The following is a 10,310-nucleotide window of genomic DNA, read 5'->3' as shown; positions in this document are numbered from 1 at the left end:
CATCAAACCAACCAGAAAGGAAGATGCATGAAAGGGCACACCCCTTTAAATCGTGAAAAAAAATATTATGGGTCGGGCCATTCCTTACCTCAAATTCTGGATACACGCCATGGACAATAAAAATCATTTCTTGGCAAATAACATCAAATATGTAAGATAACCTTTGTTTTAATTTTTTAAAGTGCAATATAAAAAAAGAAAAGCTTTATTGATAAAATGAAATTGTTAGATTACAGCGACGCAATAAACATTTCATAACTGCCATAGTCGACAAAATATTGTAATTTGATGCATAGTATTTGAGAAAAAATAAATAAATACAAAGAAATACATACATTTGAAACGCAGCAATGTGTGGAAAAAGCAATTTTTCTTTGCAAATACTGTTAGGGGTTGTACTGTTTCTTATTCAAAGTTTTATTTAGAGTCGATATTCCATAAACTACATAAACACAAGCTTATTATTATATATGTACGTTGTAATTATATATTAGAAGATGACTTTGAAGTTTAAAAAAATAAGTGAAAAAATATAGAAAAAAATATAAATGACAAACCCAATATCTTGTAGTTTTAAGTATAATTTACAATAATTACATATTTACATGTCTATAGTCAAATTTTCATAGTTACATGATTGTTGTTCTAAATTACACTAAGAATGTGGTCAAAAGAACTCTGACAGCTTCTTATTATTTGTCTGTTCAGTACGATGTACCCCAAAAAACCTCTGAACATTTCTTTGTCTACCTAAATATTTCTGTAACACGAGAAGATTTATTTTTTATGTTATTTTCATTTTTGTCATTTTCATTTTTAATGTGAGTTATGATCATGATGATTTAAAATGTAAAAGATGTGATAGACTTTGGCAGCACAACACCAGTTGGTTATAAAAGTGACATTATTAGGTAGATTTTAAAATTTCAGTTAATACTTTTGGTCTTTCTCATTATTTATGGACTGTAAATCACTGAATGTATCAGACAACCAATTGTCAGTTATTGGACATAGTTTGAACACATACAATTTAAGAGAAATTATCAGACTATAATGTATATAAAGGTATGTAACGTTAAATGATTCGGTAAATTATCAGCGTGTTATCTCAATGTATGTCCATTTTTGAAACAATTTCGTCATTCAATAAGATCCCAATATGAAGATGAGTGCGATCTGAATCAAAATAGATTTTATACATGTCTGAGTGGTAAAGCTTTAATTGCAACTTATACGCTTAAATAGGTCACAGATGTTGTATTTCAATCACTTAAATGAAGAACGAGCTACGTGCACTTGGGCAGAACTACAACCAATTTTGTATCATTTATAAGTCGAAAAAAGTATGTCAGGGTATTTTCTAATCTATAGCTATCAATAATGGGCAATGCTTAAAAAGTAGTCACAAATAAACACAATAATATATAGATATAAGTAGATGTGGTATGAATGCCAATGAAACATCTCTCCATCCAAGTCAAAAGAATTCTTTTTTAAGAATTAAGAGAAATTATCAGACTATAATGTATATAAAGGTATGTAACGTTAAATAATTCGTTTAATTATCAGCCTGTTATCTCAATGCAACTGGTGTCGTGCTGCCTAATTCTGTTCACCATAAGACTGTTTGAGAAGAATAACTGTAAACATTTGTAAATTGATGTTCTTGATCAATGATCACATCTTTTTTTTTTGATCATTTTACACCCATCATCATGATAGTGGTTGCAAAGCTACTTGTCAATTTCAACTTTATTTTGAATTAGGATTACACAATCGTGATTATGTAGTAGCCCCATTTGTTGTTTATACAACATTGTCATTCATTTATGACAATGTCATTTGATGTGTTTGAGCATCACCGCTCTTCAACATTTTGTATAGTGGACTATTCATTGGATACCAATGACCGTTTGCCCCGCCTTCTTTAATTGATTGACAACCGTCTTTTGAACTTCATCTCTGGACAACTTAAATGACAATATTTTAAAAATACATTTATCAAATTAAAAATAATTTTCAGTAGAAATAAAATACTTTTTCCATTCCATTTCAAAACAAGCAATGCATTTTTCAAGACATTTAGTCAAACATTTATTTTTTTAAAAATATATCCATCTTCCAAAAAGGGACCAAGAAAAATCGGTGCATAAGAAACAGCATGATATATTTAGTACCGAAGTTTCAAATACTAATCAAATGTGAAAGATATTCTGGAGTCGTAAAATTTATGGGATCCATTGATTTCATTTAAATATGAAAACAGGGGAGTGATTAGGAGTTGTATGAATGTAAGATTACATTGTAATTGCTTGAAAATATTGTGTATAAAGTGAAAGTTTTCTTTTGAATAACAGTCAGTAACAAGAGGCTCATAAGAGCCTAAATCGCTCACCTGTATTTCAGAGGAGAAGATTTTTAAATGTTAGCAAACTTGATGAACAAATTGTGTAGATCTTGACCAATTGAACAATTTTACCCCATGTCAGATTTGCTCTAAAAGCTTGAGTTTTTGAGATATATGTAAAAAACTGCATTTGACCCTTATGTTCTATTTTTAGCTATGACGGCCATGTTTGTCAATGAATCAAAACTTCGGATACATATTATAAACAAGATACCCTAAGGAACATTTGATTAAAGTTTGAAGGTAATTGGCCCAGTAGTTTAAGAGGAGAAGATTTTTAAATGTTATCAAACTTGATGAACAAATTGTGTAAAATTGTCTTTAAAGGGCAATAACTCCTTAAGTGGTCAATTTACAATTATGGTCTTATTAACTTTTTTGTAGATCTTCCTTTGATGAATATTATGGCTGTTTACAGTTTATATCTATCTATAATAATATTCAAGATAACAAAAATCTGCAAAATTTCCTTAAAACTACCAATTTAGTGGCAGCAACCCAACAATGGGTTGTTCGATTCGTCTGACAATTTCAGGGCTGATAGATCTTGACCAATTGAACATTTTACCAATGTCAGATTTGCTCTAAAAGCTTTAGTTTTTAAGATATAAGCCATAAACTACATTTGACCCCTATGTTTTATTTTTAGCCATGGTGGCCATGTTTGTCGATGAATCAAAACTTCGATTTATAAACTAGATACCCTAAGGAACATTTAGTTAAAGTTTGAAGGTATTTTGCCCAGTAGTATCAGAGGAGAAGATTTTTGAAATAGTTTACGACGTCAGACGACGACAGACGACGGACGACGACGAACGCCAAGTGATGGCATAAGCTCACATGGGGCCTTTTGGGCCCCGGTGAGCTAAAAACGTGCCTTCATTTTTCGATTGAAACTTATACATTTTCGCTACGTGCGTGAATATACATTTGTTAAAGAGGCAATGCATTTCACACACTAGTCTCAAATGTCAATCTTTACTAAAAACTAACGATGTCTTTTATGAACAAAAATGTGAAAGATAAAACAAATATTGTTTTCGCCGGATGTTCTTCGATGCAAAAAGATGCGGCAAATTTCCCCTGTATTTTTTTTAACTTGCAAGGTAAATATCTCAAAGTTGCAAAATCCTACTGGAAACTGATTTTCTAACAGTCTTTATCATTTTCTTAAATTTTGTTTCCCAATCTAAATTATTATCTGTCGCTGATAAAGGCATATTTTTGTAAAATTTTGCATCGCTAACCTTATTTAATTAATTTGAATCCAAAAGACATTATACATTATAAACCTTCTTTATCATGGTTAATTTGTAATAATTATGTACTTTCGAGCTTATTCTTAGTTTCAACACATACAATTTAAGAGAAATTATCAGACTATAATGTATATAAAGGAATGTAACGTTAAATGATTCGTTAAATTATCAGCCTGTTATCTTAATGCATGTCAATTTTAGAAACAATTTCGTCATTCAATAAGATCCCAATATGAAGATGAGTGCGATGTGAATAAAAAAAGATTTTATACATGTCTGAGTGGTAAAGCTTTAATTGCAACTTATACGCTTAAATAGGTCACAGATGTTGTATTTCAATCACTTAAATGAAGAACGAGCTAAGTGCACTTGGGCAGAACTACAACCAATTTTGTAACATTTATAAGTCGAAAAAAGTATGTCAGGGTATTTTCTAACCTATAGCTATCAATAATGAACAATAAACACCATAATATATAGATATAAGAAGATGTGGTATGAGTGCCAATGAAACAACTCTCCATCCAAGTCAAAAGAATTCTTTTTTAAGAATTAAGAGAAATTATCAGACTATAATGTATATAAAGGTATGTAACGTTAAATGACTCGTTAAATTATCAGCCTGTTATCTCAATGCAACTGGTGTCTTGCTGCCTTATTTTGTTCACCATAAGACTGTTTGAGAAGAATAACTGTAAACAATTGTAAATTGATGCGTTATACATTATAAACCTTCTTTATCATGGTGAATTGGTAATACTTATGTACTTTTGAGCTTATTCTTTATAGTTCGTTTCTGTTTGTGTTACATTTTAATGTTGTGTCGTAGTTCTCTTATATTTGATGTGTTTCCCTCAGTTTTAGTTTGTAACCCGGATTTGTATTTTTCTCAATCGATTTATGAATTTTGAGCAGCGGTATACTACTGTTACCTTTATTTGAATAAAGAACGTCTGTGGTGTAATTTATAACGCACAAAATTATGTGACTTGCATCGGTCAAACAGATGTTGGGATGTAGGAATTAAGTTTTCTTTCGCAAAAGTTGTTTGATTTAAAAAAAAATATTAGAAGAGAGAAATACATTAACATTGAATTGCAAGACATTTTTTTTACAATCCCTGGAGGGAAAGGTTTCGATTTCAAATAATTAGCTGCACATGGTATAAGCATTTGATGTAACTGTTTGCTGTATAAAGTTTAAAGCTTTTCAGAAAGCTTATGTAATTTTAATCAATCATTTTATGATTTGGAATAAGTACAATATAAACTAAGGAGAGGTGGTATGATTGCCAATGAGACAACCTTCCACCAGGGACCAAATGACGTAGATGTTACAGCAACTATATACGTCATCGTCCGGCCTTCACCAATATGCAAAACACCCATACCGCATAGCAAGCCATAAAAGGCCCAGACATAACACAATGTAAAGCATTCAAAACGAGAAAACAAAAACCTGAATGTATAAAACAACAAACGAATAACAAATATGATACACTGCAACGAACGACAACCACTAAATTCCAATCTCCTGACTTGGGAAAGGCACATAAATAATGAGGCGGGACTTAAACATGTTAGGGAGCGCTAAAATGTAGAATGATGAGGTCACATGTTGAAGGAATTAAAATTAACCTTTGAGAAAAAAAAAAAAAAAAAAAAAACAGACAAAAGAAACTGCTATTTAATTATGCAATGCAATCGTGCAGACCAAACATGAAATATCGACAATGACAAATATAACAAGGAGAGTTTACAATCAATCAAAATAAGGATGAATATTTTCATTTACCTATGCATGATAAAGAGGTGTATACCTTCATAGTGATGATATATTTCCAGTTCAGCATCTTAGTATCAAGTAGACTTTTAAAGATTCCGCCTCTCCCAAACTATGTGTTTGTATGGTAAAACCTTTTGCAATACAAATCAACTTTTTGAACAGAATTATTACATTAGCCAAATTCTTTCATTTGTGTATTTTCTACATAAATTTATTATTGATATCACAAAAAAACATATATTGAAATTCCTCTTAAAGTAAATACAAAATCTAAAATTGTATTTCAAGTTATCGCCAATGCCACTTTCTGATTTCAGACCATTAAAAAATTTGTCTTTTAACAATGAAAAGTTCTGATAACATCACGATTTGCTATGCACATTTCTGAGTGCACAAATTTCTATTTTCTATTTTCGTAATAAAATTAATTTGATGTACACATGTATTTAACGGGCTTTAACAATTATCACTTTTTCAGTAAATATTTTAAGTTCTTTTTCTGTTCCGAAATACAGGATATGGTTCCTCTCTGTGCAATAATTTGGCTGACAATAGTTGTATGGCAAGCAACTGAACTGTAAATCACTGCAAGGTTGAATTATCGGACAGCAGCGAATTATGATTTTAATTTAAAAAAAGATGAAATTATTTTCACAAACACTGCCGAAATTACTCTTGCAAGTGTTGGACATGTCGATTCATAAACGTTGACACTTTTCCAGTAGTTACTAACAGGTCAATCTCTCCAGTCCAGTGGTGGTTTGTGCAATTGTTTGGAAAAAACAATATCCTCTTCGCCCTAAAAAAAATAATTTTAATTTCTTACAAAATGTATCATTAAATTTAACTCTAAAACAAAGAAAATTCTAAATAATGTGAAAATTTTGAATATGGAAAGGAACCAAATCTTGTATCTATCAATTTGCATGTTTTATTCAATTTGGTGGAGGTTTTCTGCACTCGGTAGTTGGACATAACATCGGGGCTGTTCAAAATCATTTAAATATATGACGACCCCGGGATGAAAATTATCACCCGATAAAACAACAGAACACTGCAAAGTATGTTTTTTTTTACAATTAGTTTGCCACGTTTTAACATATTTTTATTGATTCTAAATTTCTTGAAGAAGAATAATTAATTTCAGGGTGGAGGAAGGGGAGAGTGAATTTTTTTTTTATAAAGCAATAAAATATACATAATTGAGTCAGCAATAATTCTACATAGATAATATTTTTATTCAAATGATACATACCTCGAACACTTAAATCGTCATTTCTCTGTAGACCCTACATTGCTTTAAGTCAGTGCGACTTTATCCGCCAACAACATATGTCCACAAACAGAAATTCGGGTACATGAGGAGACCTTCTTGCTTTAAGACGGTTCACATTTTCTCCATTATGAGCTAGAGCTAGTTTCGACCTTGACGTCTTATTTTTAAAATTACTTCATTGATGATCTAATAACTACAACCTACTTGCAAAATCTTCGTTCCCGTGAAAATTAAGAGTTGTTTAAATTTCAAATTTCATAAAGGACTCTACTTTGGCTATACGCCAACTGTCTGTCGACAAGATAAGAGTTCAATGTATTCAAGTGAATTTATTCTAATGTACAATGGGTAAATGTCTGGTTAAAAATAAATCTTATCTTTGATGTGCCGCATAAGCATCCCTATAAAGTAAGACAGTCCGTGCGAGACCCATGACATAAAATATTTTATGCATTTCATTGGCTATTTTCTATCAAAATCCAGACCAGTTAGTAACCTATATCAATTTACGTGTCTGAAGACGAATTTGTGTAAAATATTTTTGTTTAATTGTAATTTCTGAAAATCTAAATAAACTGAACTCTAGAACAAATCTAGAATGTTTTATTTTACGGGGTTTCGGTATTCAGCTTTTGTTTTTTCCGGAAATTCGGGATGACACCCCTCCTATCCCCTCTCTCTCTCTCTCTCTCTCTCTCTCTCTCTCTCTCTCTCTCTCTCTCTCTCTTTTCAGCAGGCAATGTTGAGAAAATAAGAAAAAAATCATTCTGTATGAATATTAAATTTGTTAAATATTTGTAATTCTTATAAAATCACAAAACCTGCAGTTTTTTGTATTTCTTTATGTACAATTTAATGTTCAACGTTTCTCAACACTTTTAATACTGTAACAATTAGAGATATCAATATTTTTTTTCAAATATCGAAAACTAGTTCCCAGCCAAATGTCTAAATATATCCGTTTGGAATATTTTTCCCCATATTGACAGCTATCTGAAGTCAGTTCATAGAACATCAGTTTAATATAGGCGTGGCAATTCATCACATTTATCCAATCAACTGTCCATTATGATATAGATTGGCGTGCGAGTAGTTGAAACAATGTAATTTATATAATGACATTGTAATAGTTTTGGGACACAGTTACATCAACATCAAAAGGTAATGTACTTTATTGTGGAAGCTGTGGATTACTAGTTCAAAATAAAATTGATTTCGATAAGTTGCTTTGTAACCAGTCATGATGTTGGGTGTATGCATGTCGAACAAGAGAAGAGGTGCCAATAAAAAACTTTGTTCAATGATCGTGATGGTAATTATTTGTTATTTGAAAAATATAACGTCTCCATATGGGTTTCAGCTTTCTCCGATTATCTGTTTGAGGAGATTAACCATCAACACTAACAATCCACCACTGGTGTTATGGAACCAACAGTATAAACTAATAATTACATTACAAAATAAACAATCTTATTATGTCTAATGAATAGGTACTTGTTTTATTTCTCTAATTCGTTAAGATATAACTTAACGCTAACTAACACATTATTGTGTAACCTTCTTACACCGATGATACTGTTATATTTACGATTTTACATTAAATTTTATGAACTTATTCCTTTTACCATTTGATATGACCTTCTTATTAAAGATTCCTTATCTGGATTTTGTTTAACCAAAATGTGTCTTTAATTACTTTGCAGTCCAAGGCAGTCTAAAAAAAATCGTTTATACATCCAATAACCCAGAAAGGAAGATGCATGATAGGGCACACCCCTTTAAATCTGAAAAAAAAACATTATGGGTCGGGCCATCCCTTACACGCCCTGAAGTCTTACTTGGTAAATTACATCAATTTTGTAACATAATCTTTTTTTTATATTTATTATAGGGCGACAAAAAAAATATGTTCAATGATAAATATGTAGTTGTTGGATTACAACGACATCAAAAACATTTCATCACTGCTATATTTGACCAAATATTGTAATTTGATGCATATTATTTGAAAAAAATAAAATAAATACAAAACAAATATATATATATTTGAAACGCAGCTATGTCTTCAAAAAGAAATCTTCTTTGCACATATTGTTAGGGGTTGTGATGTTTTTTTATTTATACATGTAATTAGAGACCAGAAGATTACTTTGAAATTAAAAAAAATAAGCGCAAATGTATAGAAAACAAATATAAATGACAAAACCAATTTCTTGTAGTTTTAAGTACGATAATTTACTATGATTACATATTTACATGTCAATAGTTAACTTTTCATAGTTAAATGATTGTTGTGCTAAATTAAATCGAGAGAGTTTAAAAGAATTCTGACAGCTTCTTATTTTTTTCTGTTCCGTTCGATGTTCACAAAAAAACCTCTGAACATTTCTTTGTCTACTTAAATATCTATTAAAAGTCGATCTCGAGAAAGATTTCTTTTTATGTTATTTTCGTTTTTGTCGTTTTCATTTTTAATGAGACTAATGATTTAAAAATTGTAAAAGATGTGGTAGACTTAGGCAGCACGACACCATTTGGCTATAAAAGTGACATTATTAGGGAGAATTTAAAATTCTAGTAAATAATTTTTGATTTTCCTCATTATTTATGAGCTGTAAATATCTGAATGTATCATACAACCAATTGTAGTTTCAATGCATACAATTTAAGAAAAATTATCAGATTATAATGTATATAAAGGTATGTTACGTTATGTTTCCATCTTACATTTGAATATTTAGCTTTTTTCTGCTAAGTTCCTTTGGCTTTTATGTTCTAAAAAGTTTTGATGGTTTTGATTCGAAACTTTTTGTCTCAAGCTTTTCTGAAGAGAGTCATAATGTTTTATACACAAACATTAATAATTATTGGGATTTGGTTTCTTCAGTGTTTCATCAAATACCGAGAAAATCTATTAAATAATTAAATTTAATGAAATACCGTTTTCTGATTATTTGTTTAGTTCATATTTTTTTGTAATCAAAATCATAAGTCTTGCCTAGTTACTTGTTACAAAAACATACCGTTCTCAACGCTTTTATTTGTACATGTTGCTAATAAATTCAAAACATATCAGTTATCTGTTTCATTGATAACGTTGCATGGTTCTGAATATGATGCCGAACTTGTCGCACGTTGACTATACTTTCTTTTTTTTTTTACAGATAATGCACTTTTCATAGCCCTCACCTTATAGGGGGCTATATTGCAATCATCTTGTCCTTCCGTCCGTAGGTTCGTTCGTTCGTCCAACACATATTTACGTCACACTACTCTCAAACACAGAATAACTCAACATTTGGGTAGCAGCCTGACATGGAAAAGTTGTAATATGTGAGCACTTTTCGGATCTATTAGATAAATGAAAGGAAATAAATAAATGACATTGGCGTATTGTAAAATGTCCTGCAGACAAGTCACGTTTGCTTAAACTGACCGATATTAACGTGGTATAAACACTCAATCGCCAAACTACTATCGAATTCTAATGAAAATATTCTATTTTTGTATTTTGATATTGGTTAAATTGTCTACGATATCACACGAAGCACACCTCAAAGGACATAATCTTTAATGGACCCAG

At 30.7% G+C, this 10,310-nt stretch overlaps 1 long non-coding RNA gene across 1 annotated transcript; it reads right to left on the bottom strand.

Annotated features, from left to right (window-relative positions):
• Positions 1-5,640: 5,640 nt before the first annotated feature.
• Positions 5,641-6,956, bottom strand: LOC127709693 (uncharacterized). The gene is made up of 2 exons (XR_007985714.1): positions 6,707-6,956; positions 5,641-6,250 (listed from the first exon to the last, which is right to left on the bottom strand). It is a non-coding gene; the product is annotated as an uncharacterized LOC127709693 (long non-coding RNA).
• Positions 6,957-10,310: the final 3,354 nt, after the last annotated feature.

This window comes from Mytilus californianus, unplaced genomic scaffold (genome assembly GCF_021869535.1).
Source record: "Mytilus californianus isolate M0D057914Y unplaced genomic scaffold, xbMytCali1.0.p SCAF_7, whole genome shotgun sequence".
Taxonomy (NCBI): Eukaryota; Metazoa; Mollusca; class Bivalvia; order Mytilida; family Mytilidae; genus Mytilus; species Mytilus californianus.
The sequence above is the reverse complement of the archived record's forward strand: the minus strand, read 5'-3'. Positions and strand labels throughout refer to the sequence as shown.